General features: G+C 42.8%; 1 pseudogene; it reads left to right on the top strand.

The window, feature by feature from the left end:
* The first annotated feature begins 328 nt into the window (after window positions 1–328).
* LOC104380284 (mitochondrial import inner membrane translocase subunit Tim23 pseudogene) lies at window positions 329–12,349 on the top strand (annotated as a pseudogene).
* The last annotated feature ends 8,286 nt before the right edge of the window (window positions 12,350–20,635 follow it).

The raw sequence follows: 20,635 nt of genomic DNA on the forward strand, positions 1-20,635 counted from the left end.
AGATCGTCACATCCTACTGATCCTGCCTGACTCATAGCTTAGCACCTCGCTCTGCCCCCAGGCAGTATTCACAGGTCTTAAGAAATAGAAAACTTCTTTAAGCTTGTTCTGCGACCCTGATGGGGCATAAGCTTGCTTTTCTACCAACATTTCTTTTCTGACTGAATATCCATAGTTATATTTTTCCTTGTGCAGATGTTGTCTGTTCTTTCGGTTCTTTAGCTGCTTGGTTTTGGTTTGGGTTTTATTTTTTTTTGTTTTGCCAATCTGTTTCTTGTTTATCTGTCCTAAATGTCATTGTCCATATTCCACATCCTACTTACCCAATATGAACCAGAGTATTGAGCTGCTTGTTGATGACTTTGTGATCTGTTTGGAACAGGCATGGGGGGTTCTTGGTGAGTCATTGCTGGGAACAGAAACTCAGAAAGGTATAAAACAGTCCTTTGGCCAAAATATTAGTTCATCTGCTATTCCCGCTGTCTCTTCGTGCCTGCAAAGCACTGAAGAAAAATTTCTGACATCACTTGAAGCTCTCATTTGCTAGTGCAGTGACAGTAAACAAGAGTGATGTGGCTGGTTGGAGAAAGGGGAGCCAGTTCAGCAGGGACTGAACACATCACACATCTTACGTCTTGCAGAACAAGATGAATGAAACCATCCATACAGACGAGGGAAACAGATCAAGAAAGCAATGCTATGCAAGCAAACCCTGAAACTTAGAACTAGAAAATGCCACCCTGAACACAACTGTGGTGGTGTTCTAATTTTTTACAGGTCAAAGGTGCATCAAAAGCTTTTAAAACAGAAGTGAGTATAACTTCCAAAACCAGTATTGCAATTATGTGTATTAAAAAGCATTGGTAGATTTGAAAAGACAACAGTTTAGACATAAGTCAACTTCTAGCACATTCTCTGCTTTATGGGACTCCTCCTCCCCAGCAGCATTTGATTTCTGCTGGCTTTAGTTATTCATGATTTAAAGTAATGACTCGGAGATTGAGAAATGTGACCCTGGTTTAGGAAAGCCTTAAAAATGTGCTTCAGCAAGTTTTGAGCTGTTCTTCAGTATTGACCTGAGTGCCCTCAACAAATTATACAAGACTATATTCTAGGGTGTTATCTGGTATGCCGCATTCCTCTAATAAGCTTAACAATTCTTTGGTGCTTGTAGGGACAGATGTGAGATTTATGCACCACGAAAAACTTTAATAATGCATAGGGTGTGAAAAAAAACTGATAAGAAAGAGGTACTGAGATGAGAGACTCAGGACACTGTATGAAGTCATGAATAGGGGCACCTGGCACAGCCAGGATAATGCAAAATTATAAATGCATTTATTTAATAGAACTAGATTGCTCCTTGGCATGCAGAGCTGCCTTCCTGCCTCCGTGATAAGCCTGCTGAATGGAAAAGCAAACTTTCTGGAGAAACTGTGAGACTTTTAATTTGCTGGAATAGTGAAGGGACTGAAGGATAACAGTTCAGACTGTCATGATATGGCTATCACAAAGGCTTAATTTCTCTGTTTAGCCCTGGATCACGAGATTGGGTGCTGCTGGAGGAGCAAGGAATCCCTTATTGTGTTAACTCAGTCTTCATTCAGGGTGATCTCCCTGAATTTTCAATCATAGACTGGCATAGGCTGGAAGGGATCTTAGAGATCATCTAATCCAACCTCCCTGTCATGGGCAGGGACGCCTCTCAACTAGATCAGGCTACTCAAGGCTCTGTCCAACTTGGCCTTGAACACCTCCAGGGAGGGGGCATCCACAACCTCTCTGGGCAATCTATTCCAAAGTCTTACCACCCTCGTATTGAAGAATTTCTTACTAAGATCTAATCTAAATCTGTTCTCCTTCAACTTAAACCCATTTCCCCTTGTCCTATCAGTGGACACTTTTGTAAAAAGTCCCTCCTCAGCCTTCCTGTAGGTTCCCTTCAGGTATTGAAAGGCAGCTATTAGGTCCCCCCGCAGTCTTCTCTTTTCGGGGCTGAACAATCCCAGCTCCCGCAACCTGTCCTCATAGCAGAGGTGCTCCAGCCCCTGGATCATCTTTGTGGCCCTCCTCTGAACACACTCCAATAGACCTATGTCTCTCTTACAGTGGGGACACCAGAACTGGACTCAGTATTCGAGGTGGGGTCTCACAAGAGCAGAGTAAAAGGGGAGAATCACCTCTCTTGACGTGCTGACCATGTTTCTCTTGATACATCCCAGGATGTGATTGACCTTCTGGGCTGCATGAGCACACTGCCGGCTCATGTTGAGCTTCTCATCTACAAACGCTCCCAAATCCTTCTCTTCAGGGCTACTCTCAACCCACTCTGTGCCCAGTTTGTATTTCTGCCTAGAATTGGCCCAACCCAGGTTAAGGACCTTGCATTTAGACTTGTTGAAGCTCATGCAGTTAGCACTGGCCCATTTCTCAAGCCTATCAAGGGCCTATCAAGGTCCCTCTGGATGGCATCTCTTCTCTCATGTGAGTCCACGGCACCACACAACTTGGTGTCATCGGCAAACTTACTGAGGGTGCACTCAATGCCATCATCTATGTCACTGACAAAGATGTTGAACAGCACTGGACCCAGAACAGACCCCTGAGGGACACCGCTTGACACTGGTCTCCATGTAGAAATTTTGAAATTTTGAAAAAGTGCAGCTTATGTCCTGAGCTTTAAAGAGATTTTGGAGATAAAACTTCAGATCCGGGCATAATCCTGTTCCTCTTGCCTATTGAACTCACTGAGCCATGCAGCTGACTTTGCAAAGTCCAAAACATAGACCCTGTTTTGATCCTCATCAATTCTACCCTTACTGCTGAACTTTTGCAGTTTGCCTGTTTGCTGAGTTTTCCAATCTTTCCTACTTCTGCTCCATCCCCACTGCCCCCAGTTTGCTCCAGTGTTGAGGCTGGCCAATCCCTTTTCAAATTGAGGTTCCTTTCTGTAAACTAGGCACCATTCATTTTCACATATTTCAGCCGGTGATTCTGTTCCTTTATATTTCACTGGATCCCATCCCAACAGTCTCTGGAGGCTGCTTATTTACTAACTTTGAAGTCCCACTGATGAATTCCACAGTAAAGAGGTGGTCAAGACCACATTTAACTTCTTCATTCAACCCATTTCTCTCTCATTGCCATCCTCATCCACCATTTTCTCATCACTCCACCTATAATCCAAAAGATGTCTCTCTCCAGGTGCTTGTTTTATTTTCTGGCACTGAATTTATACACTGTTCTAATCCTGAGACTAAACTTTATTTTATTCTTAATGGTTAATTTCCAGCTTGTCAGATACCTTTGATCTTGAATGCTGGCAAAAACTGGAAGGATTCTTTGATGTGAAGTCTACAAAGCTGTGGAGTGTTTTCCTGCGAGTGTCAGTTTGAGGGTAACTCTGCGCTCACAACCTGTGATGTCCATGTCTGAATTAGTCACCCTAAATTGCCTTCAGAGCCATCATCAGCATTTTAAAGGCAGAGTTTCTCTAATCCATTGTAGATGCCTTTAATAGAATGATGTGATTGGCAGCCTAAATTAATCTAGTTCTTTCCCACTAATTACAATGGAACTTTAGAGTGGCTACTCCATGTGGATCATACTCTTAGAAACAGAAATTTTGGGCAAGTTTAGCATAGTATCAGCAAGTCCTCACATCAAAGATTTCATCTATTCTAATGTGGATTTTTCCATCTCCTGCCTAATTTAAAAGGTGTAAAAACATTCTGTAAAAACATTCCGTAAAAACATGATTCCTTCAGAGATGGCAAAGCTGGAGCTCAGAAAGGTGGAATGACTTCCTGAAATTTGTCAAGCAGTCTTTATTCAGCATGGAATTACTATAGTGGTAGTCACAGATATTGAGATTGGGAGAGCCGGAACCAAAGCTTCCTGATCTGGCATCTGTTACCTGTTCCTTCAAATGACAGTACATGCAGAGAGATCACAAAGAGGAAGGATTCATTTTCTTTTCCTTTGCACTCCAATATGCCCTATCTACAGAGAGTTTGGGGGAAGGAGAAGGACAAAGACATCTTGAAATGTTTGGTCCTGACTCCTATATCAGACACTACAGAAAATACAAAAGCGCAGGCTTGAAAAGATAAGGAAGCCAGCAAAAAATAAAATAAAAATTTAGAAGTGGCACTATTTTGCCCCATATGATTTGATGGTATTGTTGGGTGAAATATTTATATGAAATTAACTAACATCAGGCCTTGGAGCAGAGTTACAATAGAGTCTAAACGTACACTGCATTTCCTTCATTTAATTTTATCTTTGTATCTCACATTTCTGTGGGCTATTTTTCTCATGCTTAGGTGGCAGATGCAGGCATATCACTCTCAAAGCTGACAAGAAAGCACTTGTTAAAGCTCCACATGCTCATTTTTGGACACTGTTTCTGACTTCCCCACAGACGATAACTCTGGGGTGTGCCAGGGGCTCTTCTTGTCTTTGGAGGTTTAATACATCAGTGCCTGTGGACACTCATTCAAGTCTGACTGCTATTAATCAATCTTGAAATCATAATGTCATTTGGATAAATTGTGTTTTAGACAACTTAGTTGACTGGGATGAACTCTAGTTCTAGACTTGCTACCTTGATTAGATGTAGTCATTAATCTGAACTTGTCCTATACTCATTAAAAGCTTAAATGTCACAGCAGATATCTTTTTTTCCTCCTAACGATCAGCTCCAGATTTAGACTAGTCTAAGTAACCTTTCAAGCTGCATATTCAAAAAGGAGGTGCTCCTTTTTCTTCTTTTTTTTCTTTTGTTCAGAGCCAACCAAGGACTTGATAAAACATAGACATCTGTCTTAATAGCTTTTCCCAGATTCTCCTAATCTGACCTTTGTTACTGTCTGAATCATCTTCTATTTCACTGAAGTGTAACTTCCTTCCTTGTCATTGGATATTTTGCATTGCATTAAAAATAATAGTCCCACAAACATATCCTCCAGCTCTATTTGCTCCAGTTCACATACCTTATTCTGTCATCATGCAGCTAAAATGTCTGCAACTACCATTCTGCCCCTTTCACTTAGCTCTTCGTGCACTGCATTATTTCATGGCTCGGCTGCCTTTTGTCACTGGGCTAGTAACATATTTCTGCATTCAGTGCGCATGCAGCCTCATTTACTGTGATGCTGGGTAATTGCCAATTTCTTTTAAATATTCACTTTAAAAAAAAATACAACAATGTAAAAAAATCATCTTACAAATAAGTGCATGCATCAACTTACCTGTCTGTGTTTATTCCCTTTATCATGTTCCCCTGAGGACATAAGCCTGTCTCTGGTGAAGTGAGGGCCTTGCCGTAGGCTAACGCCTGAACTTCACTCTGGTTTTCATTCTGCAAGTGATGTTCCCAAATCACTTATCAGCCAAGAACGGCATGGGTCTGAGTTGCAAAACGCTGATTTGCCTCTTTTAGTGCGTGGATGCCGTCAGTCCCCCAAACACTCAAGTTTCAGGTCCAGAAGAGCAACAACATGGGTCTAACATTCTGCATTGGCACTAAAATGCTACCTCAAGTGTGAGCTGCCTTTCCAAGAGGTGCTCTGGGTGCCTTCCCCTCAGGGGAAGACACTGTCAGGAAGCACCACCAAACAACTCACTCCTTCCTGTGAAAACGTAGAGAAGAGCGGGAGGCTGCAAAAAGTCCTCACCACCTGCAAACATCTCTCCCAAAGAGAATGAAGGCGAAGAGGAAGAGCACTGCCTCCCTGAAGGCAGTCTGTGTCTCCGTGCCCTACTGCGGTGAGGGGAAGAGGGAGGTTGCGTGCAAAACCTTAATGGCACCAAGTTCTGTGGAAAGCGACCACCTGCTTTAATTAATGGGAATATTGCCAGGCTCACACTCGACAGCCTCTGCGAGGCTCCCGACTGCCAGACTTGCTCTGATTTTGTTGAGATCGTGAATGCAACAGTTGAAGAAACTTCTAGCAATGGCTCCTTCTGCTTCGCCCAGCTTTAGGCAGCACAGCATCCTGTCTTTACTGGATGACATCAAACATTAGCGTAGATCTTTGCTATCTCATGTGACAGAAATGCAAAAGCTGCAGCATCTGGAAGGTATTTGTCAAAAAATTTTCCTTCTACATGCCTGTTCCTCTGCAAACACTACTTGCTATCACTTGCAAACTTCCTTTTCTATTTATTATTTAACTGTTATTTCCAGACCAGTGGTCATTTAGCTAAGTATATAGAGTCCCTGAATCAAGAGTAATTTCTGCTGAGGTAGCAGCAAAAAACTCTCTGTCTATCCCAGTGTGGCCTGGCAAAGAGAAGTCCCAGGTACAACAGCCTGTAATTCTAGCTGCCCTTTCACCTAGAACTGCGTTGACCCAGCAACTTTCAGTCTTGAAATATACTTTATACAGGTTTTTCTACAACACTAGGAAACTTTATCGTGTCACCAGTCTTTCCACAAGGTCATTTTTCCTCACCTTTTCAGCAAGGATGAGAAAAGATGAGCAAATTCTTCCTCTGGAAATAATCCAGTGTGCAACCCTAGGCTTCTCTCATGTGGTTGTGTAGCGGAGAGCATCAAATCATGACAGATCGGAGTAAGGAAAAGGATAATGAGAAAGTCTTAAAAAGAATTATGCAAGTCTGGTAGACCTCTAAATGCTATGGGGTTTGTTCATTTCATCAACCTATTGCACATTTTTTAACATGTACCAACTTTTTGTAAAACCCCTAGATACTGCCAGAGTCTCTTTGCACAGATATTATGCAGCACAATCCCTTTTGCCATTTTCTTACCCATACCTTTAACTAGCTATTATCTCCTTCTTTACATCCCTCCCTTTTGTTATTGCTGCTGTATTTTATCATCTAGTCTATTGTCAGTAAATGAAGTCTATTACTCTCAGGAGCTTATACTTGTTTCGTGTTATCAGTTTTGATTGCAGTGTTCCCCAGGTTGGGTATATATCTCTCAGTAAAGTACCAAGGCAGCATTTCTGCATAGAGGCAAGCAATGCTAGCACTGGACACCAAGAAATTCAGAGAGCAGCTCAGAGTAGCCAAGCGATCTGGCTTCATGTCTAGCCAACGTAGGCAGTTGCTCAGGGGACAAAAGCTGGCATCCCTACAGCCACCAAATAGGCAACTGGGCTTTGCAATGTGAAGGTAACTGCTGAGCAAATTGGGGAGAAAAGCCAGTATCCCTGGAGGTGTTCAAGGCCAGGTTGGATGAGGTTTTAAGCAACCTGGTCTAGTGGAAGGTGTCCCTGCCTGTGATAGAGGGGTTGGAACTAGACGATCTTTAAGATCCCTTCCAACCCAAACCATTCTACAATTCTATTTTGGAAGGTGTACTGCTGTCTGCTACCTCAGTGAAGGGATCTCCTTCTCATGGAGGCTGTGCAATAATATATTACAGCAGTTGTAGTTAAACTCATCTTGTTCAAGATGTTGCAAATACAGCTGTCCGCTCTGCTCCTCCACTGCCAGGTGTATAGAATCATAGAATCATAGAATGGTTAGGGTTGGAAGGGACCTCAAAGACCATCTAGTTCCAACCCCCCTGCCATGGGCAGAGAAACCACTCCACCAGGTTTCTCAAGGCCTCATCTAACCTGACCTTGAACACTTTCAGGGATGGAGCATCTACAATTTCTCTAGGTAACATGTTCCAGTGCCTCACCACCCTCACAGTGAAAAATTTCTTCCTTATATCTAATCGAAATCTGTCCTCTTTCAGTTTAAAGCCATTGCCCCTTGTCCTATCACTACATGCCCTTGCAAAGAGTCCCTCTCCAGCTTTCTTATAGGCCCCCTTTAAGTACTGGAAGGCTGCTATAAGATCACCCCAGAGTCTTCTCTTCTCCAGGCTGAACAGCCCCAACTCTCTCAGCCTGTCTTCATAGCAGAAGTGTTCCAGCCCTCGGATCATCTTCGTGGCCCTCCTGAGGACTTGCTCCAGCAGCTCCATGTCCTTCTTGTGTTGAGGACTCCAGAGCTGAACACAGTATTCCAGGTGGGGTCTCACAAGAACAGAGTAGAGGGGCAGAATCACCTCTCTCGACCTGCTGGCCACGCTTCTTTGGATGCAGCCGAGGATACAGTTGGCTTTCTGGGCTGCCAGCGCACATTACCGGCTCATGATGCATGCATGTCTGAACGCCCATGCTGCCACAGCTGCTGGCAAGGATGGAGTCACTGCTGCAGGGGCTGATCTCTTTCACAGTCATGGGGCAGGGGAATAAGCTTTGCAGCAGCCCAGATTGCAAGGTCCCCTGCATGCTGGCAGCTGACAAGTGTCCTTCTCACTTGGCTTGGATAGAGTGGGAAGGAAAAATCCACAAAATCAATGTGGTGACTTTTCATTCCTGGTGGAAACCTGCAGGCATCAAAATAGCCACTACCTCTGTCAGTCCAATAGTTGGAGCATTTCCTGATATATTGTGGTATCACCACTAAAAGTGGGTCCTTCTGCAATCTGTCTTACTGTTGCTGGAATTACGGGCTTTGAATCCAATAGAAACAGAATGACTAATATCAACTCCTCCTGCTCACCTCTTGCATACTCACTTTTGTGCATATGATTTTTTCCATGGGTTCAGGTCATTAAAAGGTCACATCCTGAGATGATGCAAAACACCATAGCTTCATTAACCCACCCAGATGTCTCCCAGTCTGTATTTACAGAAGTGCTTCTGGCTGTATGGTACCTTTTTTTTCCCCCACAGACCATTTTTCCAATTCGTCAAGTTTATTCTGGAGCCTGAGCCTGTCTCACAGCCTCTCACAACTTGTTTTATAGCCAACTTAATATCTCTATTCTCTCCTCTACTATACAAGGAATAAGCAAAAACATGTAACAGAACAACACTGAAGTTTATCTCAGACTTCATGAAAGTCTTAAAGGAATCTGTCCCTTTTTCACAACACACCATCAACAGTTTCATTTTTTGAAGTGCTGTCCACTCCGTGTTATACTAGTTCTATACCAGTGTTTCCTTAGTTCATTAAATACACTGGTTTTAAATAGTTTTCTCCTGACTAATGTGCATTCACTGTTACTCAATCTCTCCTTAGAATGTTGCAACAGTTTTGCTTGTTTTGTTCCAGAGGTTTTCCAATAATTGAATTAAGCTAACCATGGGATATTTTTAATTCTTTAGTTCGTTTGCCCTTCTTCAAAATAAGCCCTACGTATGTTCTTTTCCAGTCTTCTAGTCCCTCACCCACTCTTCACAAGCTGTTGCTGATAATGGAGTCATTCAGGCACTGCTTCAGCCTGTTTGCCAAGCTAACTCAGAGACAAGGTCTATCAGACATAGCTTACCAGAAGATATCTTCCTCAGCTAGCTATACTCAAGACTGTCCCTTCCTTAGGTGGAGGCTGCTTTGAAGACATGATGTTGCTAACTGTGCTAGCCACACGTTCTCAGCATCTATGGCTGGAAGGCATCCTCCCTCTCCCAAACAGGAGTTAAGAGAGACATGGTTAGAGGACAAAACAAGGAGATCAGGATTAGATTCATTACGTGCCGTGGACTCACTTGAGGGAAGAGATGCCATCCAGGGGCACCTTGATAGGCTTGAGAAATGGGCCAGTGCTAACTGCATGAGCTTCAACAAGTCTAAATGCAAGGTCCTTAACCTGGGTTGGGCCAATCCTAGGCACAAATACAAACTAGGCACAGAGTGGGTTGAGAGTAGCCCTGAAGAGAAGGATTTGGGAGTATTTATAGATGAGAAGCTCAACATGAGCCGGCAGTGCGCTCATGCGGCCCAGAAGGCCAATCACATCCTGGGATGTATCAAGAGAAATGTGGTCAGCACGTTGAGACAGGTGATTCTCCCCCTTTACACTGCTCTTGTGAGACCCCACCTCGAATACTGAGTCCAGTTCTGGTGTCCCCACCATAAGAGAGACATAGGTCTGTTGGAGTGTGTTCAGAGGAGGGCCACAAAGATGATCCAGGGGCTGGAGCACCTCTGCTACAAGGACAGGTTGCGCGAGCTGGGATTGTTCAGCCTTGAAAAGAGAAGACTGCGGGGGGACCTAATAGCTGCCTTCCAATACCTGAAGGGAACCTACAGGAAGGCTGAGGAGGGACTTTTTACAAGAGTGTCCACTGATAGGACAAGGGGAAATGGGTTTAAGTTGAAGGAGAACAGATTTAGATTAGATCTTAGGAAGAAATTCTTCAATACGAGGGTGGTGAGACTTTGGAATAAATTGCCCAGAGATGTTGTGGATGCCCCCTCCCTGGAGGTGTTCAAGGCCAAGTTGGATGGAGCCTTGAGTAGCCTGATCTAGTTGAGAGGCGTCCCTGTCTATGACAGGGAGGTTGGATTAGATGATCTCTAAGGTCCCTTCCAGTCTATGCCATTCTATGATTCTATGATTCTATGATTCAGGATTAGTGAGAAGACCACTGCCTTGTGTGATGGGCTTCTGGCCACCTTGAAGAGGACAGGCAACTTGGCGGGGGGAGAAAAGAGAAACATTTCTCTACTCTGAAAATGCAACTAGTGCAAAGGGATAAGAGGGGGCATAGCTACTTGCACATAGGAGCAAAATTCAGCAAGTAGTTTCCTTCCCAGAGTGGAGAGAGACAAAAATATTAAAAATCTAATCTTGAAGCTTTTTCAACAAACTAAAATCCCCAAATTGAAGGAGAACACTGCATTTTGGATTGGACAAAGGTTTGAATCTTGAAATGGATTTTACTCTGGATTTTTGTCTGTTGTTTAAATGATAAAAAAAGGAAAGTTGCCATTTGACAGAGACTGAAACTCATTTCAATCTCAATTTTTCAGGTTAGCTGAAGAGCTGAAAAAATAAATTGTTTGCACAGCTCCTGTCCTGGAGCCTTGGAAAATTACTCTCTAGAGACAACAGTTATGGGAGCTGTGGTGCAGAACACCATCATGGAAGTTTAAATCAGAACAGACTGAGATTTAGACCATTTTGGAAGATGCCATCAGACCTTTGTTTTGAAATGGGCCTAAAAGCAGTATCTCGAGCAGTAATGAATATGGTTTGGCCTTCCCTGTGCCTTTTTGCCTGGCACTGTTATGTGTGACTACCTGTAGTCAAATGATAGGTAGTTGTCTTGTTGTAGATGAGATCTCTGAGGCATATTGTTGTGCGACTGTGCTGCTGGGAAAGAGGAGTTTCTTTTACCTTCATTTGCAGGCATGGACACCAGAATATAATGGCCTTTCATAGGGAGTTCAACTCTTCCTCAGAGTCACGACAGTTCTAAGTTTGTCCCTTGGGTCTCAGCAAATGGGTTGTTGCTTTCTTCAGACTTTGCCTAATAAGGAGAGATTATTCGAGCGAAGAGTGAAAAGGTTGACGAGTCTAAATTTTTTTCCAGTAATATATCATTAGTAAATGGAATTAATCAAGAAACTATTTGGTTTAGATTTCTTTTTTTATCACCCGGGAATGGTCCATGAATACATATGTATACACTGAAAAAATAGATACAATACGTAATTTATTAAGAGAAGGGCTTGGTGTGTTCTGTCATTGCTGCTAAGGCAGCACTGTTTTAAATTCTATTCCCTGTAAATATTATGCTTTTATTCAAATGCATGACATCATGCAATTTTCCCCTTGAATTCCATCACCTTCCTGAAAAATAAGCCCCCATTTTTACAGCTCTTCTGTGCACTGTTTTCTGAACGGCTTGTGCTAAACCAAAATAGAAGTGTGGATATTAGGTAGTCCTTTTTTTTTTCCTTTGAAGCACAAGTGTTTCCCTTTAGTGACTGAGAATACTGTTTTTTGAGTAACAAGTATGAGCCGTTGCACTATTAAGATCAAGTAGGACCTGAATTTAAATTTGGACCCCAGGTATCCAGGACAGGATGCAGATGACTTTACTTTTCCCATGAGGGCCAACGAACTTGAGGCAGACTTGAGCTGGCCTTTCTCACCATTGGAGGATGTTGTATGACAGGGACAGCATTTGGTGCGCTGGGTGGTTTGCTGCTTGGCTTGAAGGAGACACAGAGTATGGTGTGGGAGAAACTTAGGAGTGTACAAATGCCAAATATATGACAAAACAAGGGACGTTACAGGGTAACACTCAGGGATCTCTGGCTCTACTTTACGGTGCGCTTGGAGTCATCACTGAGGAAACAAAAGGTGTAGAAGATGATCCAAATACCATGGCTGCTAGAACTGGGACAGTAAAGCTGTACAACAGCAGGGGTGGGTTGTGTGGGGTAGCACCAGGAGGTACCATGGGCCAGGCACTCACTGGTCTTTCTTTCTGCTCCCCATACCCACTGGGAACACACAAAGCCCTCCACAGCCTTGGCAGAGCAAGATCAGGCAGGAACTGAATGGGAGAAGCTCAGCTGAAAGCAGCTCCCACAGGATGGGGTCAGCTGTGACTGTGTCCCCCTGTCCCCCTGTCACATTTAGAAGACTCTCCCCAGGGCCACCAGTGAGAAGCAGGGAGCCTTGATCTGGGTTGTCTCTGGGCTGGCCCTGAGCACCAGCAGCCAAATCTGCAGGGGCAGGGCTTCTCAGTACCCTGGCACTGAACAGGGCTTTATCTGCAAATGTTGATCTGAAGTTGAGGAGAGAGCAGAGTGAGCACACATAGCTCACTCAGCTGTGCTAGAAACTGCGGCTGTTCCCCAAAAACGTACTGCTGCAGACACTATTACTGATGGCATTGACTGACTTCAGCAATCGTTCAGTCGGGCAGTGTTGTTGGTGGGTTTTTATGAGACAGATCAAGAATTTATGGCTGCCCATCACACATCACAGGCGTCCCAGCGAGTTGCTGCCTCTGGTACAACAATTGCCGGGGCAGGGGCTGGGCAGGGGCGGCTGACTGCTTTGACCCCATCACAGCGATCACAAGGGAATTTGTGCTTGTCACTGTGAGGTCTTGGCGAAGGCAAGGTGGGACCTTCAGAGCCATACCTGGTAAGGCGCTCCCTTTGCCTTTGTCTATAAGTGGATTAGCTCATCTAGAAATACTATTCCTGTTTGTATATTTCACTCAGTTTATTAGTAACTCAAGGCCATTGAGATGAGAAGGAACCCTCTCAGGTTACCAACTTCACTCAGGCTCAGCCTGGTAAAGAATTCATGACAATTGAGTGTCTTCTTCAAGTGTTGGCCATTCAGGGTCTTTAGTTGCCTCAACTGCAATTATACCACATGCTTTGCAGAAACCACAGCTTAACCAGCGATGGGAATGATCTGTACAATAGCTATCTTAATAATTCGTTTTTCATGTTAACTGCTGAATGAAAAAAATAATTCCTGTGTGTATGCACATGCACACACTAGCTCACAACCAAACCTTCCTGGAGTTTTAAGTGAAACTGAAGAAAAGAAGTTGTGTGTAAAAAGTTGTGTGTTATACTCATCTTCCCAAGCATTTTAGTAAAAGCAGTATACAAGGCTAAGGATGGGACATGAGTTCAGTTCACAAAACTACAGAAGAGAGGATTCCAACCTTACCCAGGGCTGAGGGAACCTCTTCAGAACGTGAAGGACCTAAGTTTACGTCCTTTCTCTGATACACAATTTGACAGCAACCAAGGGCTCCCACACCTCAGAGAGGTGTCTGATCCCTGCCTTCAACATCCTCTAAGGGGCCTTTTCCAATACCTGGTTTCAGTGCGCTTTTCTTTGTAAACAAGTCTTAACCAGTCACAGAAGTAGTCTTGAAGGCTAACATCAGTCACGGAGGTTGCGCTCATTAGGATCTCTTTATAATCAGTGGACTACCTGTATCTGGAGCAGATACCTTGTTTTGATTTGACTTCATTTTCAAAAGTGAGAGGTGCTGTCAAGATGACCCCCACATGAGTTCTGCACTTTTGAAATCCATTGCCTTTGACCTAGAAATGTGCCGGTTTTAGTATTACACAAAGTCTGATTCACCTCAACTGCATTCCCTCGGCTTTGCTCAGAGGTGCACTGAATATCTGTATTATTAATGTAAGAAAAAGCTCGTTGTGATTCTGAGTGCTTTAATGTTTCTTGTAAATCACATAAAAGTAAAAAGAAGCAGACATTGTAATGTCTCAGTAGCTGATATATTGTATACAGACAGCGGAAAAAAATGTTCTGAATCTCACTGCTTGCAGTATTGTTTCTTCAGTCCTCAGTAACAAAGAATGAAAGGTTAGCAGTTCGTACTTGTCCCTTAGCAGGCTCTCTGAGCAGTCAAGAACACAGCTTTTTAAGCTTTATCAGACGACTGCTTTTGCGGGACAGAGTCTTAATGCAGAAAGATCCTTCTGGGTTTTGCTTCTATTAATTTTACATAAGGCGTTTTTGTTAGTCAGAATTAGATAGCACCACTTATTTATGAATAACCCATGAAGCAATGAATGAGTCAATATGAGACATTTCCCCAGTCCCTGGTGCCAGGTATTCACAAATCAAAAATGGCATCTATGCAGAATAATCACCAACAGAGATATTTCTGCAGTATGCCTGGATTAACTTGGAATGAATTATCTTCCCAGCTATATAAGTTGCTTTCCCTGAAGCACGTTTCTCCCATCCTTCCCCTGTAGGGAATATGTAACGATTATGGTGGAGATTTTTAGCTGTGCACTTTGAGTGGCCTCAGTTTCCTTCTACCCATTTATTAAACAATTCTAATGACTGCTCCTGAAAAAAGAAACATCCACCACAAATTGTGATGGAGAAATGCAAAATGATGATGGTAAAATCCTTGCTACTCACAAGACTTTTTGAGCTCAGCCAGTCCTCTCTGATATGAGGTACAGGCTCTTTAAAAGTCCTTCTTCAGTTCAATGTTATTCATTCAATTCTAGAAACTGGCACAATGGACAAAGACCTGAACAAAAAGTAAATTACAACACACTAAATGAAAAAGTGTGATAACCTCATGAGGGAGGTTATCACAACCACATTATATATGTATGCATGTATGTATGCATGCATGAACTCACACATCTCTGGGTTGACAGTTCTTCACACCTGCACTGTGTCTCCTGAAACAATCTACTTAAAGTAGTTAACCTGTCCAGGACAGTTGTTTGGTAACTGTTATAATGTAGGTAAAAAAAAAAAAAAAAAAAAATCGTTTCCCCTAAGAAGTATCTACAGAAAGAAAAAGAAAATGCTAAGCCCTTCTAAACCAAGACTAGATTTCCATAGGTTGGAACACACTTGAAACCTGGCATGGCTCGCAGTCCAAACAAGCTCACAACATGTTCACAAAGCATCAACAGCGATTCATGAGCAACTTAAGAGGTTGACTGGAGGCAGTTTCTGACTAACACAAATGCCTGCTGAACTTGGGTATGGAATCAGACTGTGGTTTCCCCTTGAGATTTTGGATTCCTTTCTAAAGAGAGATCAAACTGAAATTCATAGGCTACATTGTCAAAGTTCACCTTATGTTTTCTTAACAATAAGAAATAACATTAAACTGTCACAGCTCAATGTATGGATGAGCACAGTTTAGGGCTGCTCAAACAGGAAGGTGGCAGGTTCCCTGGGAGGGTGAGGTGCCAAAGCAGGTCACAGGCAGCTCAGAGATGTAACAAGGATTGTCAGTCATCTGGTACCAGGTGATGCTATCAGTATCTAAGCAAATGCAAAGCAATGATATCCCTGGCCCATTCGCTGCTAGATTTTGGTCACTTCTGCAGGTGTGCAGAGAGAGGATTCACAGGGAAATCAAATACATTGCAATATGGAAGATGAGGCATGAAAATCCTTGCAAGTTTGAGCCACACTATCTAAGAACTTTCCTAAACAGCATTCTCTTTCTCCAGCACCAAGAAATTGGGAAAGGCTGGATAAGATTTTCACTCTGTTCCCTGCAGTGCTCAAAAAACAGGGAGCAAGTGCTTGTAGAGGGATCACATCATCCCTTACAGAGAGGCAGCAATCTCAGTGTGCTATGACCCCCGCACAGTCTCCAGAAGAAAATTTGTTTCTAATGTGTTTTTTGGAACACATTGCTGCCCCATTCAGCCATCAGGCTGCTCATTTTATGTGCAAGTGGTATATAGCCCATAGCAATGCAGGCCCTAAAGCACGAGTATTTATATCTGTCTTGGGTTAAATTTTGTGTAGTATTATACAGAAGGAGAATGCTAACTCATAATTTGCCAGAAGCTTTCCATGACTGGTAAAATATCAGGTGAATTTAGAAAGCAGATTAAATAAATTCAGAGTACGTGTTTAGGCTCTGGAATACATCCAGCCTAAATTGGTGTATGTAGGCAATAAAACATGAGAGTGATTTGTTTTGAATTGACATTTAAATTACAAAGCAATTGTTGAAATGATTATCTTTAGAGCACATTTTGGAAACTCATATATATAACCATTTTTAAAAAATGGGCACAGACTTAATCGACTTTAACAGGATCACTACCGAAATTCATGTCCAGAAGTCTTACTTTCCCTGAATAGTAAGATAAAGTTCATTAATAGGACTACTTTGTAGTGATTCTTGGATAACTATGTGAGTTTTAGTACACACATTTGTGTCCCCTAACCAGATCTTTAAGCTGTCACTCAGCATCCCTCTAAGAATGTCTGCCTTAGACATTTGCAGATTTGTTTTAGTATTTTTGCAGTGTGTATTGGGAGCACAGGTGATCACTTGGAATACATGGAATTTGTACTGATCCCCTGGATAGAGATGAAATTCATACACAGCTGAGAGCAAGTACTGATAGTTCAACTGGTTCAATGAGTCTGCTCGTGGCAGTGAGTCCTAACCCCATGAGAGATGACTGAAGACTCTCAGAATTAAGATCTTTCAAACTTCATTCCGCAAAATTAAGCTCAGGCACGTTGGTCCTTTGGGGAACGGAGTGAGGGAGAGTGTTCACCTTGTGTAATAAAAAAGGCTTAATTCAGGCTCAGAAGTTTATACAAGCAAAACTGAAACCCCTATCAGAATAATGAGTAGAAAGTCTAGCTTTCCTGTGTACAGAAGAATTACTAGGCAAATTCTTGAATGCTGTGGTTATTTTGTTTGTTTAGCAATATTAAACACTCCAATCTTCTCCTGAAATTGAATTTCAGTTTTTCCTTTCTCATTCTGCAACAGTTCAGCTGTTTTTTCAGATATGCTCTCGTTCCAGAACTTGAGGCAAGTCCAGTGATGTAGATACACAAGGCATACACTAGGCAACCTGGTTCCAGGAAATAATTATTTTTGTTTTTAACAGACTATATGTCCTCCAAAATAATCCAAGACCAAAAGTCCTAATAGTCTAGACCAGAGAATCATAAAATCCTAAATAAGGACTAGGTTGGGAGGGAACTCTGGATGTCACTGCTCATAGCAAACCAACTCTGAAGTTACATCAGGTTGCTCAGGACCTTCTCCTGTCAATTTTTCAGTATTCCCAAGGACAGAGATGTTATAGTACAATTCATGTGACTCATGTATCAGATTGTTAATATGAAGTGGTGCTCACAAAAGAAACAATTCTCATTTCGTGTAATGCAAACCATATAGTCACATTTACAATCAAAGAAACAGCCAGAAGAATATTAACTTTCTAGTGGAAGCAGATTTCCTAGATTTTTAAGACCAGAGGGACAGCTATGATCATGCAGTCCAAATTCCTGAGTAATATGAGCTGGAAAGTTTTCTTCAGACACGCTGGAAAGTAGTGCTCAGGCACCCATATATGTAGCAGCTCACTGCTGTGAGACTCTGACATCGCTTGCGGAAGCAAGCTTTATATTGTCAATCACAAAGGACTCCTAGCTGAAATCTTGCAACTGTGCTCCACTTGCACAATCTTCTACTCATTTGTGGAGACTCCTTCATTTCCGTCTAGCGGGCAAAGAAGCTTCAAGGGCTCTCTATTCTGAGCAATCATTTCAGGTTAAATTTTAGCCCCTGTGGATTGGTTATGAAGTTGTTATTCAAACTCAGTCTCAGCAAAAGGATTACGTGTGTGATTAGAGGCTATGAGATTGCCCCCTTTGTACTGCAACTGTAAATCAGGATGAAGAAACAGCCTGTGTCTGCATTTGAATGAGCTAAAAGCCAGGAATTTCCAAATCTCAGCAGGTGCTGTTATCAGGAAGATTTTCAGAAAAGATATAATCCTTTATAGTTGCTGGGTAGCTGAGGTAAGGAGCCTGTTAACATCGGATTTTATCTCCTGCTGTGTTGAAAGATGTAGCTTTCTTCTCAAACAACATTTTTGTCTCCACATGGGCTGAAACACATCAACCATGGATCATGTAGTGATAAGGCACCCTCTCCCACTTCCAGAGTGCTGGATTGCTGCTAGGGACATGAGAAGCATGAGTTGCTCTGTGACTGTACAGCTGTGCTGTCCCTAAACGTCTCAAGGCATCAGTTCAGCTCTTGCCTTGGAGATGTAAACCTGTGCCGGGTGCACATTTGCTCAGATTCACATCACACTGGACCTGCAGTGCTCCTGCACATCCCCTGCATTGCCTCTGCACAAGTTGCAAACAAATAAAGATCAGTCCTTGACACCTCCACATGCTGGGTGTTTAGCTGTCTTTTATCTTTGGCTATATTTGTAGGCTCCCAGTGAGGAATTTGGAGTTCTGGACAGTAATGACTTTGGATTTTCAATGTAGTCCAAACTCAAATTTTGATGAGTCTGAGGTATTTAGCTCCCTTGCATACCTCAGGTTTCTGATTTCTGGTTGATGACTCTTCCTGCAAAGAGAGAAATCCTAAACTTCAGCTGGTGCCTATGTATCTTTAACATGTAGCCAGGACCCTGTTTCTGTGCTACTCCTAATACTGGTCTAACATATATCTTCACAAGGTTTCCATTTACATCCCACTTATGCTGCTCAATGGTGTCTTTGGGCATTCCCTCACCCTGCCAGGAATGGGCTAGGAGGCAAGAGTCAGGGCAACATACTGCAGTACTGATGCTCATCCCGCTGCGATCTTGTGCTTCTGGTTCAAGCCAGGGCTGAGCAAGAGCTGCTAGAAGAAAGTAACTGCTTAGCAGTATCCGGTCTTCATATCTGCTCCTGATTTGGAATGATCTTCTTGATGTATTGCCATTGTCTCCTAATGGCACCTTTTCCTTAAATAGGTTTCTAGTTCGAATCTAATGAGCTCTGGCTCTTCTATTTTGTGAAAGTCTTTTTTCATGCAGTGCTAGGTGGAAGTCTGCTGCTAGTGTGGTGTGAATCACAGTCACAGTGCTTCATCTTTCCAGCTCATCACACTAGTTTTGGACCTGTAGTATGGCACAAATAACTTCAAGGGTGGGTAAAGAGACTCATGGTTGAAGAGGACCACAAGATGATTTCCTTTACACCTATGAATGAGACAGGGGTAGGAACATATCGTATTTTAGTGTGCTGGTTGAATTGAGGCTAATCAGGGACAAAACATGTTTGACTGACATCAGAACTGGAAAAAAAGGTCTATTTCAAAGGTCAGCGTTAAGTTACAAAGTTTGGCTGGGTCTCTTTTTCCCTTCAGGACTCTGTTCCAGTTTACTCTGTGGCTGATGCGGAAGGAATTATTGCCTGCCCTGCTACATGCTAGGCAGTCTCGTATCCCGCTGAGGGATAACATCTTTGAAGAACAGTTCAAGTGTATTGTCCAAAGAGACTTCTTGAGCGAGGCACAGAAAATATTTGCAGTCACCTTTGCTTATAAGAGAAGAAAACAAACGTCTGGGTTACTGGAAGGTTAGTTTTTTTGTGTGTATACTGGCAAGCGAACAGATTTTGCATGCCTCTCCAAAAACTGTATCAAACCCCTGTGGAAAGTTTCTGACTACAGGGGAAAAAGATAAATAATCTTTCTCTCTCGGATAAACATTTAATTAGTGACATGCCAGTACCAGATAAATGTTAAACCTTTGTGAATAAAGTATTAGGAAACAAAACCCAATTTATTTATTTTTTTAAGAATATGAGAAAAAAAAAGGCTATTGTTTCTACTATGTTATAACTCCCTTTGGAAGTTTATAATTCACCTGCCTGGACTGCAATTTACCGAGTACCATCAGTATTACAGACAATGACAAAGCTGTGGCATTCAGCTTTCATGAAGCAACACAGCCAGAATTTCTGCAGCATATACCAACAATCCAGGCCTGCAAAATTGATTGGAAAACTAAGAAAATGGAACTTGCACGTGTCATTGACTGTTAGTCACTCCACTGTGTAGATAGGGAATTGGCTGGATGGTCACATTCAAAGAGTTACGGTCAACAGCTCAATGCCCAAGTGGAGGCCAGTGACGAGTGGTGTTCCTCAGGGGTTGGTGTTGGGGCCAGTGCTGTTTAACATCTTTGTTGGCGAAGTGGACAGTGGGATTTAGTGTACACTCAGCAAGTTTGCAGATGACACCAAGTTGGGTGATGTGATTAACACGTTGGAGGGACCCTGACAGGCTTGGGAGGTGGGCCTGTGAGAACCTCATGCAGTTCAACAAGACCACGTGCAAGGTCCTGCATATGGGTCAGGGCAATCCCAAGCACAAATACAGGCTGGGTGGAGAATGGCTTGAGAGCAGCTCTGAGGAAAAGGACTTGGGGATGTTGGTTGATGAGAAGCTCAAAGTTGAGCCAGCAATGTGCACTGGCAGCCCAGATAACCAACTGTATCGTGGGCTGCATCCAAAGATTTTTGGGATGTCCTAGGGCAGGACTCATG

This window comes from Tauraco erythrolophus, chromosome 1, assembly GCF_009769465.1.
Source record: "Tauraco erythrolophus isolate bTauEry1 chromosome 1, bTauEry1.pri, whole genome shotgun sequence".
Taxonomy (NCBI): domain Eukaryota; kingdom Metazoa; phylum Chordata; class Aves; order Musophagiformes; family Musophagidae; genus Tauraco; species Tauraco erythrolophus.